Genomic DNA, 23488 nt, shown 5'->3' with positions numbered 1-23488 from the left:
GTATTAACTGCCCTTGGCTTTTCCACAATGCCACGCTCCCAGGATAATAAGGGTTGGAGAGATTGGGAGGAATAACAGAGGGCAAGGGATATAGCTCTTGCAACTTATTCAGAATCCAGATGTTTCTAGTTAATTTTCTACTCTAAATGTACTGAAAACACATGACTGCAAATCTGTGCGCAATGGGGGAAGCTGATGAGGCAGCATGGAAAATGTGCCTGAGTAAATGTGGACATAATTTTGCTCATTTTGCCATGGCATGTATTTCTACATTTCTACATTTTCTCTTTACCCTATATTCCATCATTTATAATTATAAAAGGAATAGATGTTTGCTATAGAAAATGAGAATATACAGATATGCAAAGGAAGAAAACTTAAAATCACCCATAATCCTACCCCTTAAGGGATGAGCAAGAGATAAGCCCTGTTAATATTTTAGTGCCTAACTTTGCAATTTTTCTCTGTGTGCATACGTTTACATATATGTCTCATTTAAATTAAAAAATCCAGCTGATAGGACAGAATTGGATCTCACTTCAGAGAAGCCCAACTAAAAATTTGGGAAACACTGCTGTCACTCCCATAAAAAACCCAGAATGTAGAAATTTATTTAGAGGGAAATATAGATATCCCTCACTGACAGGTAGGTTAATGTTGGAATGCTCTTTTTGAAATAAGAAGTTATGTAACACAAGTCCTTGGTAGTATGTGCAAACATAGAGGAAAAAGTGTGCAAGAATGTAATTCTCTTGGGAAGTGGATTTGGCCCAACAGATGGGGCGTCTGCCTACCACATGGGAGGTTCAGGGTTCGAACCCAGGGCCTCCTGATCGATGTAATGAGCTGGGCCACGTGCAGTGCTGAAGCCCGCAGGGAGTGCCCTGCCATGCAGGGGTGTCCCTCGCATAGGGTAGCCCCACTCGCAGGGAGTGCGCCCCATAAGGAGAGCTGCCCAGCGTGAGAAGAGTGCGGCCTGCCCAGGAATGGCACCGCACACACAGAGAGCTGACGCAGTAAGATGACGCAGCGGAACGGTACACGGATTCCAGGTGCCGCTGACACAAGCAGACATGGAAGAACATGCAGCGGATGGACACAGAGAGCAGACAACTGGGCTGGGGGGGAAGGGGAGAGAAATAAATTAAAAAAATAAATCTTTTTAAAACTATGTAAATAAAAATAAAGAATGTAATTCTCAAGAGAATTGCAGTGGGATCCTAGTGCTGAGTTATTAAGTTGGGTTCTTGGAATTTGACCACAAATGTTGAGTGTGTATATTCCAGTGTGAGCTCATGGCTCTTGATATTTAGCAGGATGCCTCTGTGATCATCAATGGAGTGTACCGATATCATTGATCCATTTGCTTTGTGCCAACCATGCCCAGACCCTGGTGACTAAGAGGACACATTTCCTTGAAGTCTTCTGGGATTCAAGAAACAGATGATAAGCATGGCCGCGTTGCTAGTTCTGCTTTGGGTGGCTCCATCTGTGGCTTTTCCCTCTCCCGGGTTCATAGATTTCAACTACTAGAGGGTTCTTTCTGTGACTGCTGTTTTTTTCTGTGTCTATGGCTTTTATTTCTCTGTTTATAAAGTACTCCAGGATTAAAATGATTGCTCATGTTCCTAAAACTTTCAAAAATACCCATCAGGACCATTTCTCCCCAATTATGTATACCATAAAAATTTTTATTGCACTATAGGAATTCACTGATGGTTGTAGAATTCATGAAGAGCTTAAGTGACAATACATAAAAGGAACAGACTTGTGGGATAGTGTTCTAAGGTATAATATTAATTACTTAATAATCACACCACTCAATAGGAAAGGCCATTATATTTCTTTGTTTTCCCTTCCCTTCCCTCCCTTCTCCTCCCCCTCCTTTCCCCTCCCCCCTCCCTTCCCCTGTTGTTTTTTGCTGTCTGTTTCCATTTGCTGTGTGATCGTCTGTATCTATTTCTCTTTTTGTCTTCTTTTCATGTCTTTCTCCTCTAGGATTCACTGGGATTTGATCCTGGGGACCTCTGATGTGGAGAGAGATTCCCTGTCAATTGTGCCACCTCAGTTCCTGGTCAGTGCTGAGCGTCACCTTGACTCTCCCCTTCATCTCATCATCTTGCTCTGTGACTCACTTGTGTAGGCACTGGCTCACTGCACAGCCACTCAGCTTGCTGCACAGGCACTTGGCTCGCTGCGTGGGCACTGGCTCACTACACGGGCACTCATGAGGGCACTTGGCTCACCATGTGGGCACTTGGTTCACCCCACAGGCACTTGCAGGGACACTCAGCTCACCACATGGGTACTCAGCTTGCTGTGTAGCCATCCACATGGGCACTCAGCTCACTGTGCGGGCACTCAGCTCGCCACGCAGGTACTGGCTCACCATGCAGGCACATTTTCTCTTCTTTTTCACCAGGAAGCCCCAGGGATTGAACCCGGGTCTTCCCATATGGTAGGTGGAAGCCTTATCACTTGAGCCACATTCGCTTCCCTATACTTCTTAAGATGCTAATTATGAACCAATGTTTACAGACATTTTTAACTGGGCAATTAGCAGATGGATTTTGGGGGGGACTGTCACTTTATATAAAAAAGCACTTAAGTAGTTATAAATTCTGTTAGCATCACACAGTCTGCTTTCAGTAATAAACCTAAAGTTTTTTTTCAGGACCAGAAGAATTCAGCTGGAAAAACAGTCTTTTACAAATGCAAATCAGTTTTGCATTTTACAAATGCAAATCAGTATTATAGCTAGTGCTCTGAGTTAAAGATCAGATTTTAAAAAAAAGATTTATTTATTTATTTATTTATTTATTTATCCCCACCCCCCCTTGTGGCTTGTTCCTTTGCTTTCTGCTGTCTCTTCTCTGTGTCCATTTGCTGTGTATTTTTTCTGTATCAGCTTGTCTCCCTTTTGTTGTGTCATCTGCTGCACCATCTCTCCACAGTGTATGGGTCATCAGTTCTCTGTGGTGCACAGGCCAGCTTTGCCTTCACAAACGTGAACCCAGGGCCTCCCATATGGTAGACGGGAGCCCAACTGATTGAACCACAGCTGCTTCCCAAAAAATTAGATTTTTAATAATAGTAACAGTAGTCTGATAAACATTGAGAAGTCTGGCACTGAGAAACAAAAACTTGTGCCTGACTAGTATTTTCATTTTTTTAAAAATTAGTTCTGGGGAAGCGGATGTGACCTGCTACCATATAGGGGGTCCAGGATTCGGTGCTCAGGGCCTGCCTTCTGGCTCATGTGGTAAACTGGCCCAGGCACAGTGCTGCCATGTGCAATGAGTGCCATGCCATGCAGACGTGCTCCCTGCATAGGGGTGCCCCCCACACAAGGAGTGCACCCTGCAAGAAGAGCTGCCCCACATGAAAAGCACAGCCTGCCCAGGAGTGGCACTGCCACACGGAGAGCTGATGCAGCAAGATGATGCAACAAAAGAGACACAGATTCCTAGTGCCACCTGACAAGAATACAAGCAGACACAGAAGAACACGCAGTGAATGGACACAGAGAGCAGACTGGGGGGTGGGGGAGGGGAGAGAAATTTTTAAAAATTAGTTCTGTTAGCTTATTTTAAATTATTTTACATGTATTTATCCATAAAATTTATATTTCACCCCTTTTATCTTCTCACTGAAAACTGTCCACAAGCTCTTTCATTTTGGTTACATGTGTGAAGTACTTTTGACAAAAACCTCAGATTACCTGTTTTTTAAAACATAGTAGATTTGTGCTTGTTTTTAGATCGGTTCAAAAACTATCTGTAGTATCTGTACTGCCTTTGACATTAAGATTTTATATATAGCCTAAGGAAGCTAGCTCTGACTATATTTTCCTAAGAAAAAAGACCTACTTTTGTAGTATGTCTTAGGGAAGAAAAAAGACCCACCTTGGGCTATGTCCCACTGGAGCAATCTAATCAAATAGCCTTTAACTGTTCTAATCTAATCAAATATTCAAATTAGGTTCAATTTAAGAACATGATTTTCTGGGGTTCACAAAAGACTCAAACCAATACAAGGACCTTGTGTTAGGCAATGGTTTCTTAGACTTTACACCCAAAGCACAAGCAACAAAAGAGAAAATAAAGATAAATCGGAGCTCATTAAATTTCATTCAGCCTTTCCATTACAAAGGACTTTATAATGAAACGTAAAAAGACAATCTACATAATGGGAGAAAATATTTGGAAACCACATATCTGATAAAGGATTAAAATCCAGTATATATATAAAGAAATTCTTCAACTTAACAACAACAAAAAGCCTAAGTAAAAAATGGGCAAAAGACTTGAACAGATATTTCTCCATAGAAGATATACAAATGGTCCGAAAGCATATGAAAAGATGTTCAACATCATTAGCCATCAAAGAAATGCAAATCAAAACCACAACGAGATACCATGTCACATCCATTAGGGTGGCTGCTATTAAAAAACAAATAAAAATAAAACCCTAGGCAGTTTGAACGAAGATGGAACCAGAGCCAGAAACAGGCAGTGGATGCAGTCCTGCTGAGAGCCGAAGATGGCAGTGAACATATACTTGACATCAGTGACCAGTGATAACCTTAGTCAACATGACATGCTGACATGGATCAATGAGAATCTGCAGTTGAATTTAACAAAGATTGAACAATTGTGCTCAGGGGCTGCCTAATGTCACTTTATGGACATGCTGTTTCCTGGCTTCATTGCTTTGAAGAATGTGAAATTCCAAGCTAAGTTAGAACCTGAATACATCCCAAATTTCAAGATACTATAAGCATGTTTTTAGAGAATGGGTGTTGACAAAATAATTCCTGTGGATAAATAAGTAAAAGGAAAATTTCAGGACAATTTTGAATTTGTTCAATGGTTCAAGAAGTTTTTTGATGCAAACTGTGATGGAAAAGACTCTGATCCTATAGCTGCCAGACAAGGTCTGGCAGTGGCTCCCTCCCTTGTTGTTCCATCTCTGAATAAACTAAAGAAACCTCTCAGTTCTAGCAATGCATTTCCATGGAGACCCATTTCAGCCCAGAGAACTGCTGCAACTCCTAAGGCTGGCCCGGGTCTGGTGAGAAAGAATCCTTCTGTAGGATATGGGGATGATGAAAGAGCTGAACTGACATAGCAGGTCAACATATTGACACTTACTGTCGAAGACTTGGAGAAGGAGAGAGATTTCTTCTTTGGAAAACTAAGGAACATTGAATTGGTTTGCCGGGAGAAAGCAAGGGAAAGTGATCCTGTATTGCAGAGGGTTGAGGACATTCTCTATGCCACAGATGAAGGCTTTGTGATACCTGATGAAAGAGGTTGCAGGAGGAACAAGAAGAGAATTAACAACCTGGACCAACAGAGCAACATCCCAATTCTTCACTCCAAATCATGTGCTTACCTGTAAAATAAGCACTGGTTTCTTTTCATAAGCAAAAATTACCTGCAAAAACTGTACTTTGCAGAAGTTTCATTCCTTTTCCATTAAGTATGAGTTAACAACTTTTGCCTTGTAGCAGAGCAGTGTTAACATCTAATTTGTTCACCAGGGAACAAAGCGACTGATCAAGGGGCTCACCGTGTGGTTGGTGGAAACACTGGTTGCTGGAGAAGATGATTTTATTGGATTGGAGACCTCAGTAGACAAATGGAAAGACTGAATTGAATTTTTTAAAAAAATTTATTTATTTCTCCCTTGCCCTCATTGTCACTCTCTGTGTCCATTTCCTGCATGTTCTTCTGTGTCTGCTTGTCTTCTCTTTAGGCGTCACCAGGAACCGATCCTGGGATCTTCTCGAGAGAGGCGCTCAATCTCTTGTGTCACCTCAACTCACTGGTCTGCTACGTCTCTTATTGTCTCTCCTCTGTCTCTTTTTGTTGCATTATCTTGCTGCACCGCTTTCTGCTTGGGCCAGCACTCCTGTGCAGACCAGCACTCCACTTGGACCAGGTCACTGCACAGACCAGCACTCAGTGTGGGCCAGCTCTCTGCTTGGGCCTCTGTGTGGGCCAGCTTGCCTTCACCAGGAGACCCTGGGAATTGAACCCTGGACTTCCCATATGGTAGATGAGAGCCCAATCGCTTGAGCCACATCCACTTCCCTGAACTGAATTTTAAGCTAATGTGAAATCTTGGCAAAGAACATTTTAATAAACAAAAGCCTTAAGAGTATTTAAAATATGCTTCCTTATTTCAAAATATAAAATGTAACATGACAGATTTTATGTGCATGACATTGTATTTTGGACAGAACTTTTGGAAATTTTGGAACCTGTTCTTCACAGGCTTTGAAGAGCTGCTTGAATCCTTGTAGGCCTAGACATTAGGAAACTTGCTCTGTAAAACCATTTGGTGTCATTGACCAATTGCATCCCTGCTAAAAAGCTAGGGGCATTGTTGCCTTGATGGATACAGGATGTGTTTCAACCCTGAGGTATTTTGAGTTAAAGGGTTCGATTTTCATTGATCATTTCTCTGATGATTTTTCCAGTTATCCTCCAAATTTCTGTGTATTGGTGGGTTTTTGTTTGTTTGTGTTGTTTTGTTTTTTGGAAAATAAGCGTGTCCAGTTTTTTAATCTGACAACTACTTTTGGGGACTTGCCCACATTTCTGGGATTTGAATGGGTGTTGTGTCCCATTTTACTGTCTTTAAAGTTTACATTTAGGGAAGCAGATTTGGCCTAATGGATAGGGCATCCACCTACCACATGGGAGGTCCGTGGTTCAAACCTTGGGCCTCCTTGACCTGTGTGGAACTGGCCCATGTGCATTGCTGATGTGTGCAAGGAGTGCTGTGCCACACAGGGGTGTCCCCTGTGTAGGGGAGCTCCATGCACAAGGAGTGCGCCCCGTAAGGAGAGCCGCCCAGCGCGAAAGAGTGCAGCCTGCCCAGGAATGGCGCCGGATACACGGATTGCTGATACAACAAGACGACGCAACAAAAAGAAACATAGATTCCTGGTGCTGCTGATAAGGATGGAAGCAGTCACAGAAGAACACACAGCGAATGGACACAGAGAGTAGACAACTGGGGGTGGGGGGGAAGGGGGGAAGGGGAGAGAAATAAATAAATAATAAATCTTAAAAAGAAAAGTTTACATTTAACATTTTCTCTTCTCTGTTCCCCTTGCCCACCAGGGACTGCTCTTTGGCTCCTTAGAGTTTGCTGCTTAGAGTGAAAATACAGCAGTCAGGTGATCATGCTGCAAGTTCTTTCTGGACCTCTGGCAAAGGGAGTGGTCAGTGAATGGAATTGCTACTGTGGATCTGCAAGGCCGGGGAGTTTTTGGTACCTGCTGTCTACATCTCTCCACTGCTATTGGAATGCTTTGCCAGTGCACTAATCTCTTTGGAGATAAATTCACTAGCATATTACTAAATGTTAATTTTCTTTTGCGGAAAATACAGAACAATGACTGATTTAATAATTTTTTAAAAGATTTTAAATTTTTATTTATTCCCCCTTCCCTTCCCCCTCCCCCATCCTGCAGTTTTTGCTGTCTGTGTCCATTCACTATGTCATCTTCTGGATCTATCTCTCTTTTTGTCTTCTCTTCTCATTTATTCTCCTCTAGGATTCACCAGGATCCGATCCTGGGGACCTCTGATGTGGAGAGAGGTTCCCTGTCACTTGTGCCACCTCAGTTCCTGGTTTCTGCTGTGCTTCACCTTGACCCTCCCCTTCATCTCTCTATTGTTGCATCATCATCTTGCTTCATGACTCACTTGTGTGGGCATTGGCTCACTGTGCGGGCACTTGGCTTCTGTGCAGGCACTGGGTCGCCACATGGACACTTGCGCAGGAACTTGGTTCACCACGTGGGCACTCGCGTGGCCACTCGACTCACCATGCAGGCACTGGCTTGCCATACAGGCATTTTCTCTCTTCTTCTTTTTCACTAGGAGGCCCCAGAGATCGAACCCGGGTCCTCCAGTACGTTAGGTGGAAGTCCTATCACTTGAGCCACATCTGCTTCCCTGATTTAATTATTAATATTTAAAATATTTTATTCCTAATTTTCTTTCATGTGCTTTAGCCCATAACCTATTCAGTCCCTGTGTTTCACAGAATTCTACAAAATGTGTCACCTACTACTGAGATTGTCCAGTCCCTGATGTATTATATTTACATTGATTTGTTTCTGGTGGTAGCGTGTCCAAAATGTGTGCAGAAAGTAGGTAATTTATGATAAAATTATTGTGTAGTGCATGCATTGTGTGGAATTCAGATGAAAACCCAGATTCAGTGATTATTAACAATGTCAAAAAATGCAAGAAACTAGCCGTCATTCAAATGACAGTGGTTCTGTTTCTCTTTTGAGGACCTTTAGACACTCTTGTCCTAGAATTCTGTTTTATTGAGAATCCATTTTCCACCTGGTCTTTTCTGACAGGGTTTTTGTTTTTGTTTTTTTTACTTTAAACAGTTTCTAAATAAAATCCCGACTTCCGGCAAGATGGTGGCTGAGTGAGCTTGCCTTGCCATCTCTCCTGGGAAGAGGCAGCTGGGCACCGCTGGAGGTTCTCTGGGACCAGGCTTTTTCAGGATTTTTTCAGGGCAGGAAGTGTCTGGACATCGATTTGGTGGGAAGGTAACGGAAAGGACTGGTCTATAAGATATAATTTGGGACTTTTCAGGAGGGGGAGGCAAGATGGCGGCTGAGTGAACTTCCCGGTTACTAGCTCCTGGGGGGAATCGGCTGGGAGGCGTCAGAGACTCTTTGGGACCGGCTGTTTCGGGATTTTTCCTGGTCCGGAGGTGTCTGGACATCAATTTGGAGGGAAGGTAACAGAGAGGATCCATCTGTGAAATATACACGGAGATCCCAGCTACGTGTGGAGGACTCCCTCCTTGGGTAGGCGGAGCCGAGGCAGCTAGCACCGCGGCGGGTGGCGGGCAGGAGAGCCGAGCCGCGCTGTGCCGCGGCGGGCGGCGGGCGAAGGAGACAAGCCCAGCTGAGCCTAGCCGTGCCGCGGCGGGCGGCGGGCGGGAGAGCCGAGCCGTGCTGCGCCGCGGCGGCGGGCGGTGGGTGGGGAAGCCGAGTCTGGCCGAGCCCGGCTGAGCCGCAGCGGGCGGGGGGGCCGAGCCCAGCCACGCCGCGCCGGGCGGCGGGCGGGAAAGCCGAGCTCAGCCGAGCCCAGCCGAGCCGCGGCGGGCGGCGGGTGGGGGACCGGAGCCCAGCTGAGCCCAGCCGAGCCTGGCGGCGGGGTTTCTGTTCTTTGTTTTTTGGTTTTTTTTAATTTATTTTTTATTTTTTATTTTTTGTTGTTGTTGTTGTTCTTTTTTTTTTTTTTCAATCCTCTCTTTCTTGTCCCCAATATTCTTCTTATACTATTTTACCTTAACAATACAATAGGTCCTACAGGAAATACCTCACATTTGCTGGGTTTCCTCACCCTCCACTGCCTCATTTCTCTGTGAATAGATTTAGCCTATCTACACTATCCCCTTTCCCCTACAACTTGATATCCTCCACCATCTGCTATCTCTCCTATATTCCATCTCCCTTTCTTTGATCCACAAAGTGTCTAACTCTTAATTTCTAATACCTTTGTTTAGTTTTCCATCTGGTATTCGTCCCTGAAACTATTACCTTTCTTTTCTCTTTCCCTCTCTCACGAAAACAATAGCCTCTTAGTACGTACCACATTCCTCCCATATTCAGTCGTCTACCTCATTATAGGTACTTTCCTACTACTATAACTCTACACAATTTACATGATCTAACTTCCATCCTCCCAGAACTCATATTGTTGCTTTGTAAACATATATCACCAATACTACTTCACACTTTTTCCTTCCTTACACAATTGACTTTCCCCAGCACTAATACTTTCCTTTAAAGTGAGCTTAACTAGCAATAAGAAATTGGAATAAGAAGAACAAAGTGACAAAGAGAAGATATAACACTTACGCAAAAACAACAGCTAATTAATCTCCAAGACTAGACAAAGAAGCTAAGGAACTGATTAAACCCGTCAAGAAAAAATGTTGACAAGACAGCAACAAAAATCTACAAACCAAACCAGTAATCAGGAAAACATGGCTGAATCCAATCAACAAACTGAAAATCAGGAAGGGGGGCAGGACTTCGCACAAGCAATGAAAGATCTCAGAACATTTACCACCGACAAATTTGATGAAGTAATGAAAGAGGTTAACAGCGTGAAGACAACACTTGGAGGGGAAATTGCAGACATGCGCAAAAAAATAACAGATATGATGGAAATGAACACCACAATTCAAGAAATCAAAAATACACTTGCAGCAAATATCAGCAGACTAGAAGAGGCAGAGCAGAGAATTAGTGATGTGGAAGACAGTGCATTGGAAATCAAACAGATAGTAGAAGTGGTCAATAAAAAGGTAGAAAAAATCCAGATAGGACTTAGGGACCTGAATGATAATGCAAAATGCTCAAACATACGTATTATAGGCATTCCAGAAGGAGAAGAGAAGGGAAAGGGGTCAGAAGGAGTGTTGCAGGAAATAATGAATGAAAACTTCCCAAATCTACTGAAAGAGACAGATGTACATATCCAAGAAGCACAGTGCACTCCACTGGTCATAAACCCCAACAGGCCCACCCCAAGACATATACTTGTCAAATTATCCAATGCTCAAGACAAAGAAAAAATTCTAAAAGCAGCAAGAGAAAAGAAAACCATCACATACAAGGGAAACTCCATAAGATTAAGTGCTGATTTCTCATCTGAAACGATGGAGGCAAGAAGGCAGTGGTATGATATAGTCAAGGTACTAAAGGAAAAAAATCTCCAACCAAGAATACTCTACCCAGCTAAACTAGCATTCAAAAATGATGGAGAGTTCAAAATATTCACAGATAAACAGAAACTGAAAGAGTATATCAACAAGAAACCTCCCCTTCAAGAAATTCTTAAGGTAGTTCTGCAGGAAGAAAGGAAAAAACAGGACAGTCAGTGATGGAGGAGAGTGTAAAAGCAACAAGAAAGACAAAAATAGAAGGGGAAAATAAAATAATACAACAAAATATAACAAACACAAATCCAACCAAAATATGGCTACCATAAATAACTCTCTAAACGTAATAACACTGAATGTCAACGGATTAAACTCACCTATCAAAAGATTCAGACTGGGACACTGGATAAGGAAATACGACCCATCTATATGCTGCCTACAAGAGACACATCTTAGACCCAGAGACTCATGGAGGTTGAAAGTGAATGGCTGGAAAACAATCATACAAGCAAACAACAACCAAAAAAAGGCAGGAGTAGCTATATTAATATCAGACAAAATAGACTTTAAATGCAAAACAATTGTGAGAGACAAAGAAGGATACTATATTTTAGTGAAAGGGGCAATTTGTCAAGAAGATCGAACAATCATAAATATTTATGCTCCTAACAAGGGCGCCTCTAAATATGTGAGGCAAACACTGGAAAAACTAAGTGAAAGAATAGATGCATTTACAATTATAGTGGGGGATTTTAATACACCACTATCAACTCTGGACAGAACATCTCAAAAGAGAATCACTAAAGAAACAAAACATTTGAACAGTATATTAGAAGAGCTGGATCTAATAGACATATATAGATCATTACACCCAAACACAGCAGGATATACATTTTTCTCAAGCGCACATGGAACATTCTCCAAGATTGACCATATGCTAGGCCACAAAGAAAGGCTTAATGAATTCAGAAAGATCGAAATCATACAAAACAATATCTCTGACCACAGTGGAGTCAAGCTGGAAATTTGCAAGGGACAGAGACCCAGACTTCACACGACAATTTGGAAATTAAACAGCACACTCTTAGAAAAACAGTGGGTCAAAGAGGAAATCTCAAAAGAAATCAATGACTACCTTGAAACAAATGATAATGATAACACAACATACCAAAATTTATGGGATGCAGCAAAAGCGGTACTGAGAGGGAAATTTATAGCCATAAATTCATATATCAAAAAAGAAGAAAGAGCAGAAATTGAAGAATTAACTGCACATTTGAAGGAATTAGAAAAACAACAACAAAGTAACCCAACAGGAAGAAGAAGGAAGGAAATAACAAAGATAAGAGCAGAACTAAATGAAATAGAAAATAAGAAAGCACTTGAAAAAATAAACAAGACCAAGAGCTGGTTTTTTGAGAAGATCAACAAAATTGACAAACCTTTAACGAGACTAACAAAGAAAAAAAGAGAAAAGATGCAAATACACAAAATAAGAAATGAGAAAGGTGATATCACCACTGACCCCACAGAAATAAAGACTATCATAAGAGGATACTTTGAAAAACTATATTCCAACAAAAATGACAATTTAGAGGAAATGGACAAATTCCTAGAAATACATAAGCAGCCCATACTGACGAAAGAAGAAATTGATGATCTTAACAAACCAATCACAAGCAAAGAGATAGAATCAGTCATTAAAAATCTCCCAACTAAGAAGAGCCCAGGGCCAGACGGCTTCACAGGTGAATTCTACAAAACATTCCGGAAAGAACTAACACCAATCCTGTTGAAACTATTCCAAAAAATCAAAACAGAAGGAACACTGCCTAATTCCTTCTATGATGCCAACATTACCCTAGTACCAAAGCCAAACAAAGACACCACAAGAAAGGAAAATTACAGACCAATTTCTCTAATGAACCTAGACGCAAAAATACTTAACAAAATACTCGCTAATCGTATTCAACAACACATTAAACGAATTATACACCATGACCAAGTGGGATTTATCCCAGGTATGCAAGGATGGTTCAACATAAGAAAATCAATCAATGTAATACACCATATAAACAGATTGAGAGAAAAAAACCACATGATTATATCTATAGATGCAGAAAAGGCATTTGACAAAATACAGCACCCCTTCCTGATAAAAACACTCCAAAAGATCGAAATACAAGGAAACTTTTTGAACATGATACGGAGTATATATGAAAAACCTAAAGCCAACATTGTTTACAATGGCGAAGTCCTGAAATCCTTCCCTCTAAAATCAGGAACAAGACAAGGATGCCCATTGTCTCCGCTCCTATTTAACATTGTCTTGGAAGTACTGGCTCGAGCACTGAGACAAGAACCAGATATAAAAGGCATTCAAATTGGAAGGGAAGAAGTCAAAATTTCATTATTTGCAGATGACATGATCCTATATATAGAAAACCCTGAGAGATCTTCAACAAAGCTCCTAGAACTCATAAATGAGTTTAGCAAAGTCGCAGGTTATAAGATCAATGCGCAAAAATCAGTAGCATTTCTATACACCAATAATGAGCAAGATCAGGAGGAAATCAAGAAACAAATACCATTCACAATAGTAAATAAAAAAATCAAATACTTAGGAATAAATTTAACTAAAAAGGTAAAAAACTTATACATCGAGAACTATACAAGATTGTTCAAGGAAATCAAAGAAGACCTAAATAAATGGAAGAATATTCCCTGTTCATGGATAGGAAGACTGAATATTATTAAGATGTCTATCCTACCAAAACTGATCTACACATTCAATGCAATCCCAATAAAAATCAACACAGCCTTCTTTAAGGAACTAGAAAAAGTAACTATGAAATTTATTTGGAATAAAAAGAGGCCCCGAATAGCCAAAGACATATTGAAAAAGAAAAACGAAATAGGAGGAATCACACTTCCTGACTTCAAAACATACTACAGGGAGGGAGGGGTATCATATGAACACAGGAGAGGGTCAGGTGTTGGTGGAGAGTAAAATGCCGAGAAAATCATATCAAAATATAATAAAGAGGGTTACCTGTTTAGAATGCTCGGAGGGGAGGTCTGATGCAGGACGGGCTCCTGGGGAATGTCTAAATGCTCATTCTGCCAGAGTGGGTGTCACCATGGGGTAGAAACCCAAGTAGTGAGAGTGGGGGTGGACCCACATCCTGGGGAGGACTAATGCCACCAAATAGAGGGAACTGTATCCCTCGAGAGAAAGGGTGGCTCCCAGGGCATTGGGGTAGTTGAGCAAGTTAGGCCCTGAACACTATTCCATCTATCTCTGGAAGTGGCTCCTCAGGAAACGGAGGTTGGCTGTCACTGTGGGCACCAAGGTGGAAGGGAAAATGGACGTTAAATGTGTGGAACCAAGGTAAATGGGGGATAAGAGAGGAGTTTCTTGAGAGTACACAAGGATGGATATAAAACATGTAATATTACACCATAACATATAGGAGATGACAGACTGATAATGTAAACCATAATGTAAAACATAGGATAACTAAGAATGTAAAGGACTGTATATCCTAAAGTATGCACCATAATGTAAGCACAGATGTCACCTTGTTAGAAAGCTAATGTCTCAGACTCTGTACATCACGTTAAGTAAATATGATATGAATAGGGTGTAAGAGTATCGCTGTGGAAGGAAAAAGGTTTTGTGGTGGATGTATGGGAGTGCTGTATATTATATATATGCATTGCTGTGGTCTAGGACTCCTGTGAAGAGAAGCTGAATAATTAGGGGGGGAAAGAAAAAAAAAAGATATGATGTAGAATTTTTTCAAGTCAACATTCTTTATCTAAGTTCTTTATCTAACTTTATCCAAGTTCTTTATCTAACCTTTAAATCCATCGCTATATGCCATTCCCTAGTAAGGGACCATGACATTATATTGGGCTTCAAATTTCGGGGAGTTCTGGATCACAGAGTGTTTCAACAATGGCAATGGAGGGATACTGGTATGCGATGCCAATGACAGGTGATATATGGCTGACAGGGAGCTGTACAGAACATATGTCCAGGGTGCATGGTAATGTTTGGATATACTCATAGTGGCAACAATTAAAAACCACAGCAGGGGGGGTACTGGGTTCCTGGCCAATGGTGTTCTGTCGTGGTCCCTAGGGGAGCAGCGATAGTCTCCCAGGTACAGCGGCGGGGACCGGGAGGGAGTGAGGGTTCAACAGTGAGCCCCTGATGCTAATGACTATGCTTGTGAGCTGATAAGCCTAAAATAAGAACAAGGCCTAGAGCAACATTGTGCCTGGGAATTTCCTCCTGTCAGCCTTCATGTTACTCAAATGTGGCCAGTCTCAAAGCCAAACTCAGCATGTAAATGCAATGCCTTCCCCCCAGCGTGGGACATGACACCCGGGGATGAGCCTCCCTGGCACCGAGGGACCACTATCAACTACCAACTGATGATGCAACTGGAAAATGACCTTATACGGAAGGTTCAATGTGGATCAGCAGAATATCCCTGTCTACATAAAATAACATGACTTTAAAATGCTGTTTGACCTAAAGTAAGGGGGAAATGGAAAAGAGAAATGAGTTTATATGGCTACGAGTTTCTAAAAAAGAGTCTGGAGGCTGGCAGAAGGATTGCCCTCATGCACAACTGAGCAGAGTCAGAGAGACAGATAAAGCAGATACAACCCCCAGATATCGGTTCCTTCGAGGGCTAAAGAGACCCATGGGAGTTATGGTCATGGCCGATGGGGTTAACTACCAGGTCAGATGGCCCCTTTTTGGAACTGGTGTTTATGTGTGATGAATCTGGACTCAGATGGGATCTTCCTTCATAAGACTTTCATGCTAAGGTGATGGAGGTGCAGTTAATGTTGGGGTTTAAGATATATTTAGCGGATTTGAATCTCTGGACTGACAATGTGATAGCCAGGTCCTGAGCCTCAACAGACTCCAGCACCTACATTATGATTTATTGGACTTATCACACTCAGCTAAGATGGAGTTGAAGAAGGACAACCACCACACCATGGAGCCTAGAGTGATTACAACTGAAAGTGGGAGGATTGCATCCAACATCCATGTGGAATCTGAGCCTCCTCTTGACATAGAGGTGCAATGGACACAACCAATCCAATGTCCACATAGAAGAGGTGGCATTGGATTGGGAAAAGTGGGCATGGTGGCTGATGGGTATGGGGAAAGGCAGGAAGAGATGAGAGGTGGAGGCGTCTTTGGGACATGGAGCTGCCCTGGATGGTGCTTCAGAGGCAATCACCAGACATTGTAAATCCTCACAGGGCCCACTGGATGGAATGGAGGAGAGTATGGGCCATGATGTGGACCATTGACTATGAGGTGCAGAGGTGACCAAAGATGTACTTACCAAATCCAATGGATGTGTCATGATGATGGGAACGAGTGTTGCTGGGGGGGGGGGGGGGGGGAGAGGTGGGGTGGGGGGGTGGGGTTGAATGGGACCTCACATATATATTTTTAATGTAATATTATTACAAAATCAATAAAAAAAATAGAGAAAAAAATAAAAATAAAAAATAAAAAAAAACATACTACAAAGCTACAGTAGTGAAAACAGCATGGTACTGGCATAAGGAGAGACACAGACCAATGGAATCGAATTGAAAGTTCAGATATAGAACCTCATGTATATAGCCATATAATATTCGATAAAGCCACCAAACCCTCTCAACTGGGAGAGAATGGCCTATTCAACAAATGGTGCCTGGAGAACTGGATAGCCATATGTAGAAGAATGAAAGAGGATTACCATCTCACACCTTATACAAAGATCAACTCTAGATGGATCAAAGACCTAAATATAAGAGCCAAGACCATAAAGACCTTAGAAAGCAGTGTAGGGAAACATCTACAGGACCTTGTAATAGGAAATGGCTTCATGAATATCATACCAAAAGCACGAGCAGCAAAAGAACAAATAGATAAACGGGACTACCTCAAAATTAAAGCCTTCTGCACCTCAAAGGAGTTTGTCAAGAAAGTAAAAAGGGAACCCACACAATGGGAGAAAATATTTGGCAACCATATATCTGATAAGAGACTTATAACTTGCATATATAAAGAACTCATATATCTCGAAAACAAAAAGATAAACAACCCATTTAAAAAATGGGAAAAAGATTGAAACAGACACTTCTCCAAAGAAGAAATACAAATGGCTAAAAAGCACATGAAAAAATGCTCCAAATCCCTAGCTATCAGGGAAATGCAAATCAAAACTACAATGAGATACCATCTTACTCCCATAAGATTGGCAGCCATGAAAAAAACAGTAGAATACAAATGCTGGAGAGGATGTGAAGAAAGGGGAACACTCATCCATTGCTGGTGGGAATGCAGAAGGATCCAACCATTCTGGAGGACAGTTTGGCAGTTTCTCAAAAAATTATCCATAGATTTGCCATATGACCCAGCAATACCACTGCTGGGTATATACCCATCAGATCTGAAAACAAGGACACAAACCGATATATGTACACCAATGTTCATAGCAGCATTGTTCACCATCGCCAAAAGTTGGAATCAATCCAAAAGTCCATCAACAGATGAGTGGATCAATAAAATGTGGTATATACACACAATGGAATACTACTCAGCTGTAAGAACCAATACACTACAATCGCACGTGATAACATGGATGAACCTTGAGAATCTTATGTTAAGTGAAGCAACCCAGGCATTGAAGGACAAATACTATATGACCTCAATGATATGAAATAAGTTAACTGCCTCAGAGAGCTAGAGTCTGGAAAAGTGGCTTACTGGAAATCGGGGGGTGGAGGAAGGATGTGAGTTAATGTCTGTAGGGGTGGAATCTGTGATGAGCTGGGGGTAAGTATGAGCACAAAGAAGGGACAAAATGGGGGCAAGGGGTTACCTTCGGGTGGGGTTTTCTGGGTTTGAGGGGGGCTGGGGATGGGAAGAGGGGTAATATGGTCCAAGAAATAGGTGGGAGGGAGGGGCAACATACAAACATGGGAGAGTGCCAGAAGTTCGTTGAGAACTAAATGTTGAGTAAAACGTACCAAAGTATAAATAGGAGGGTCACCTGGTTAGGACGCTCAGGGGGTATGGTCTGATGCGGGACGGACTCCGGAGGGAATAGCTGAAGGCTCATTTTGCCAAGGTGGGTTCTACCATTGGGTGGGGTGGACCCATATCCTGGGGAAGACTAATGCCGTCGAATAGAGAGAACTGTATCTCTCGTGAGAAAGGACGGCTCCCAGGGCATTAGATTGGCAGGCGTTGTGGGCCCTAAGGGGAGGGGAAAATGGACGTGCAATGGATAGAACAAAGGTAAATAAGGGGGCAAAAGAGGAGTTATGTGAGAGTACACGAGGATGAATATAAAACAGCTAATATTACACCAAAAACATATAGGGGACGACAGACTAATAATGAAAACCATAAGACAAACCATAGGATAACTAAAAAATTTAGAAAACTGTACAACCTAAAGTATGGGCCACATAGTAAGCACAAATGTTACCTTGTTTGAAAACTATAGTTTCGGAATCTGTACATCAGTTTCAGGAAATATGATATGAATAAGTTAAAAGATTATTGCTGTGGAAGGGAAAAGGTTTTATGGTGGATCTGGGGAAATACTGTATATTGTATATATGAATTTTGGTGATCTAAGACTCTTCTGAAGCTGACATTATGTTGGGATTCACTTTACGGGAAGTTTTGGATCACAGAGTGGTTCAACAATGGCAGCGGAGGAATACTGATATGGGATGTTATTGACAGGATATATATGGTTGACAGGGAGTTATACAGGGCATATGCCCAGGGTATATGGTAATGTCTATATATACTCATAGTGGAAACAATTAAAAACAACAGCTGGGGGGGTCCTGGGCTCCTGGCCAGGGGGTCACTGTTGTGGGCCCTGGGAGAGCAGCGGCAATCCTCCAGGTGCAACGGCAAGAACCAGGAAGGAAGGAGGGCCCAACAGTGGGCTCTTGATACTAATGGCTACACTTTTGAGCCTATGCACCTGCAATAAGAACAAGGCCTAGAGTAGCATTGTGCCTGGGGGTTTCCTCCTGACAGCCTTCATGTTACTCAAATGTGGCCACTCTCACAGCCAAACTCAGCGTGTAGATGTGATGCATTCCCCCCAGCGTGGGACACGACACCCGGGGATGAGCCTCCCTGGCACCGAGGGATCACTACCACATACCAGCTGAAGAAGCAACTAGAAAATGACCTTGAATTAAAGATTCAATGCGGAACAGCAGAATATACCTGTCTACATATAATAACATGACTTCGGGAAGCGGTTTGACCTAATGTAAGGGGGAAATGGAAAGGAGAAATGAGATTATAAGTCTGTGAGTCTCTAAAAAAGAGTCTGGAGGTTGTCAGAAGGAATACCCCTATGTACAACTGAACAGAGTCTAAGAGACAGATAAGGTAGATACAACCCCAGGTATTGGTTCTTTTGAGGGATAAAGAGACCCACGGGTTCTATGGTCATGGCAGAAGGGGTTCACTGCCATGACAGATGGCCCTTCTTTGGAGCTGGTGTTTCTGCGTGATGGAAATGGACTCAGAGGGGATCTCTTTTCACAAGACTTGCATGCTACTTTATTGGAATTGTAGTTGGTGCTGAGTTTAAGATATATGTAGGGGATTTGAATCTCTGGACTGATAATATGACACCCAGGCCCAGAGCCTCAACAGACTTCAGCTCCTACACTTTGACTTATTGGACTTACTCCACTCAGCTAACATGGAGTTGAAGAAGGTCAACCACCACAACATGGAGCCTAGAGTGTCTACAACTAGAAGCGGGAAGAGTGCATCCAGTACCCATGTGGAATCTAAGCCCTCACTTGACATAGGTGTGCAATGGACACAACCAATCCAATGTCCACAGAGGAAATGTGAAATGGGTGTGGGAACGGTAGCCATGGGGGCTGCTGGGTGTGGGGAACGGGAGGAAGAGATGAGATGTGGAGGCGTTTTCGGGACGTGGAGTTGTCCTGGATAGTGCTTCACGGACAATTACGGGACACTGTAGATCCCCCCAGGGCCCACTGGATGGAACGTGAGAGAGTCTGGGCTATGATGTGGACCATTGACTATGGGGTGCAGTGATGCTCAGAGATGAACTTACCAGGTGCAATGGATGTATCACGATGATGGGAGAGAGTGTTGCTGTGGGGGGAGTGGGGGGCAGGGGCAGTGGGGTTGAATGGGACCTCATATATTTTTTTTAATGTAATTAAAAAATAATAAATAAATATTAAAAAAATAAATAAATAAAATCCCATATTTTAAGAGGAAAAATACCCTAGATTAGAAAGAGATATTAACTGTGAGAGGCCAAGGCCCTTGGATGCTCCCCCCATCCCTTAAATAAAACAGTCTGAAGCACATAGCTGCCAGCATGACCTGGACACTCATTAGTTAAAAGGTAACAAGCCTCTCTGGAGGAAAAAATGTACAGATGGTATTGCAGACTGTAATCTCCTGAAGGTTGTATACTCCCTTCCTGGGATAACATCACCAAATATCCCATTTGTGTGTTTCATATAACTTGAAGAAACTCTGTTCTCATACCCTGTGCAATGTCTTTGTCCTGAGACCTCTTATATTGACCCTCCTTTTCTCATTTCTTTGCAGAGTGCTGTCTTCATTCTCCAAACCGCCACCATTGGAGAGTCTCTCCTGTTTGTAAGTCACGAAAAAGCTCACATCTAACCCTTTGCCTCATGTGTTCTTTTGCTGTGGCCACCTCAACACATAACAACTGGTGAGTCACAAGCCAGGAGACCAAAGGACTACTGGCAGTGGTGGGCATAAGCTCCAGTAAGGGAGACTTGTGGGGGAAGTCCTGGGGGAAACCAATGTGGGGAGGGGTGGCTGCCCTCCTGGATGAGCGGGGACCAGATGAGGGGGGACCACCAAAATGGGGTTGCCCACTTGCTTGACTGTTGTGGAATTCTGCATAAGTACGGGGACACCCCTGAAAACACTTGCTGTAAGAACAAAAGATTATGAAGCTTGGTAAAGATAGCAGGCTTGGTTCCACAGCAGTCTGCTGGCCATTACTATGGGCAGTAGAGTTAGCTATAGCAGATTGTCTAGAGAAAGGTAAAGAAATCTGCCACTTAGAAGAGTTAAAGCTAGAAAGGCATATGCACCTGGCACAGGCAGAAATGAAAGATTCTTTAACTGATCACCTGTGCCAAGTTGATTATCAGTTAAAAACCTGTCCTGTAGGTATGCTCAGGCTTGGAGCCACAGGCTGCCTCGAGTCCAGGTCTGGGGGATATTAACTTCCCCTGGGACCCTAAGACATGGGATCCTATGGAGTCCTCCTCCAGTGAGGAAAAGGAGGAGGAATGGGGGGTGGAAAAGATAGTGATTCAGATGTAAAACTATAGAAGAATCTTTAAGTCATGTTAAACCACTTGTGCTAAGGAAGACTAAATCACTGATACAACAACAGGCAGAAGTGCTAAACAGGGCACCTGTTAGTGAAATCATGCTTGTAAGAAAATATTCTGCTGGAGAGTTAACCAAGATAGGGAAAGCATTCTGGCAGCAACTCCACAAAACCCTCACCACCTGGATGGTTTGACTGTGGCTTAGTGGGGCTGATAGGATTAGTTTAACTGCTGGAAAAGTGGGAAAACTTGGCAACATTATTGTTCTGTCTTGTTTCCATCTTAATTCTAATTAGACCTGGATAGACACATTGATAAAATTGGTGCTGTTAAAGTTTAGTAACTTTTAAAGTGGACAACTCTATGAAAGTAAAAGAGGGAAAAAAAATAGAAAAATGTTAGCTGCTTTTATAAGACTGCAATCCAGTCATGGTTTAGGCCTAATAGCAGTCAGCCTTCCCTGCAAACTTGCCTCCAGAAAACTGTTTCAGAAATGTGTCCTTGTAAATGTTTCATATTGTATCTTTATGAAGTACTGATAAAATAGTAACTAAAGAAAGCATGTTTCTGAAAACCATCCCCTATAAGCTATCAATGTTTAGTATTGAACACTATTAGATATTTAAACTGATGAGTATAACCAAATTGAATCATTCTGACAAATTTGTTTAGTGTTGGAGGTAATTGTGTGTTGTAAGAGGTTTGCCTGGAGATAGGTTCCAAAATCATTTTGGTAACTTAAGTATGTAAGTGTATAGAATGTGTTTTATTATTATTATTATTAAGGAAAAAGAAAGTAATTTTGTCCTAAGATTTAAATGATTGGTTATTAAGAAAGAGTAAATTGTGGGACAAAAGCTGAATGGATACAGAAAGTGCAGAAGGTTCATGGGAAAGAAATTTTGTGATCAAAGTTGGGTAAGATTTGATGGGTCTATCTATAGAGTTTTAAAAGCTTTAGTATCAAATAGTATACTAGTGCAAAACTAAAATATGTTTTCTCTGTTAATGTAATAACGTTTTTGAAATCATTAGTCTGTTTTAGTAAAATGTCAAGAATAGTTTTTCTCCTGAATAATCAGTATACAAAGCAGAAAGTCTGTTTTATCAAAATAGCTTCTTGTACTTTTCCCTTATCATGTCTTTGGTGATTTAAGAAAAGCAAGTCTTCTCACTTTTAGAAGAACATAATGTTCAAAGCTAACAACTTTTAACATTTTGCTTTCTCAAAGTCAAACACTACAAAGTATCTTTTTAAAATTTCAAACTCTTGGAAAAGATTTGTTCTTTCACTTTGAAAAAAGTAAAGTAATAAAATAATTAAGTTCATTTAATATGTTATAAGATAAATAAAGTCTTTAGAAAGTGTTATAAAATTAAAAGGGATTTTCTAGCCTCTGATCATCAAAGTTGTATGAGTAAGATGTTCATATAAATATTTAAAGATTGTATAAAATTCCTAGAGATTTAATAATGTTTTCTGCATAATATTAGATAACAGTATAATGTTGTTAATCATGGTTGTAATTTTTTAAAAGATTTATTTTCTTTCTTTCTTTATTTCTCTCTAACCCCTTGTCATTTGTGCTTTCTGTCTGTTGTGTTTGCTCGTGTTCCCTTTCAGGAGGCACCAGGAAATGAACCCTGGACTTCTGTGTGTTAGGCAGGAGCTCAATCACTTGAGCACATCTGCTTCTCCTGTTTTTAAAATGTTATTTGTCCCTGAAACAGCCTCTCTGCCTGGGAATCAAAATACAGATGCTTTGACTTGTATTCATCTGATTTGCCCCACCTTTGCTGAAGAAGCAGCTCGATGGCTACATAAAAAAGTGGTCATTGGGGGAATACCACAGGGTAGCATATAACTGTAGGTTACCAAAAATTAAATAAAGTAACCCCACCATTGTGTGCAGCAGTCCCCAAAATTGCTGATTTATTGCAAGAAATCAGTACCTTGTTATGTCACTATCACTTTGTTTGGGATCTTGCTAATTCTTTCTTTAGTATCCCTTTAGACAAGTTAAGCCAGCCTGCATTCACGTTCACGAGGAAGGCCAACAGTGGGCTTTTACAGCGCTTCCCCAAGGCTATATGCATAGCCCAACCTTCTGTTGGGGTTATGGCGAAAGATCTGGCCAAATGGGAGAAACCTGTGGCTGTAACCCTATTCCATTATATTGATGATATTATGTTAGCCAGTAATTCTATTTCAGAATTAAAAGAAGCACCAGAAACAATAGATCTCATCTTTTTAAAATATATATTTTTTACTTACTTTTAAAAGATACATAGATCACAATGTTACATTAAAAAATATAGGAGGCTCCTATAT

The 23488-nt window shown here is 41.6% G+C and overlaps 1 long non-coding RNA gene and 1 pseudogene across 2 annotated transcripts in view; both read left to right on the top strand.

The window, feature by feature from the left end:
* LOC111762831 (uncharacterized) overlaps positions 1-23279 on the top strand; it is a 58587-nt gene extending 35308 nt beyond the window's left edge. Inside the window, exons 1-3 of one of the 2 annotated variants that reach the window (XR_002795844.3) lie at positions 8426-8590; positions 20390-20519; positions 22781-23279. This is a non-coding gene — a long non-coding RNA (uncharacterized lncRNA). Of the gene's footprint in view, positions 1-8425; positions 8591-20389; positions 20520-22780 lie in introns of those variants that run through there. The other variant, XR_011646084.1, reaches the window with a different exon arrangement.
* Positions 4543-5403, top strand: LOC101446016 (microtubule-associated protein RP/EB family member 1 pseudogene; annotated as a pseudogene).
* Positions 23280-23488: the final 209 nt, after the last annotated feature.

This window comes from Dasypus novemcinctus, chromosome 17 (assembly GCF_030445035.2).
Source record: "Dasypus novemcinctus isolate mDasNov1 chromosome 17, mDasNov1.1.hap2, whole genome shotgun sequence".
NCBI classification, from domain to species: Eukaryota; Metazoa; Chordata; class Mammalia; order Cingulata; family Dasypodidae; genus Dasypus; species Dasypus novemcinctus.
Note: the sequence above shows the minus strand (reverse complement) of the source record. Positions and strands in the feature narration are given on the sequence as shown.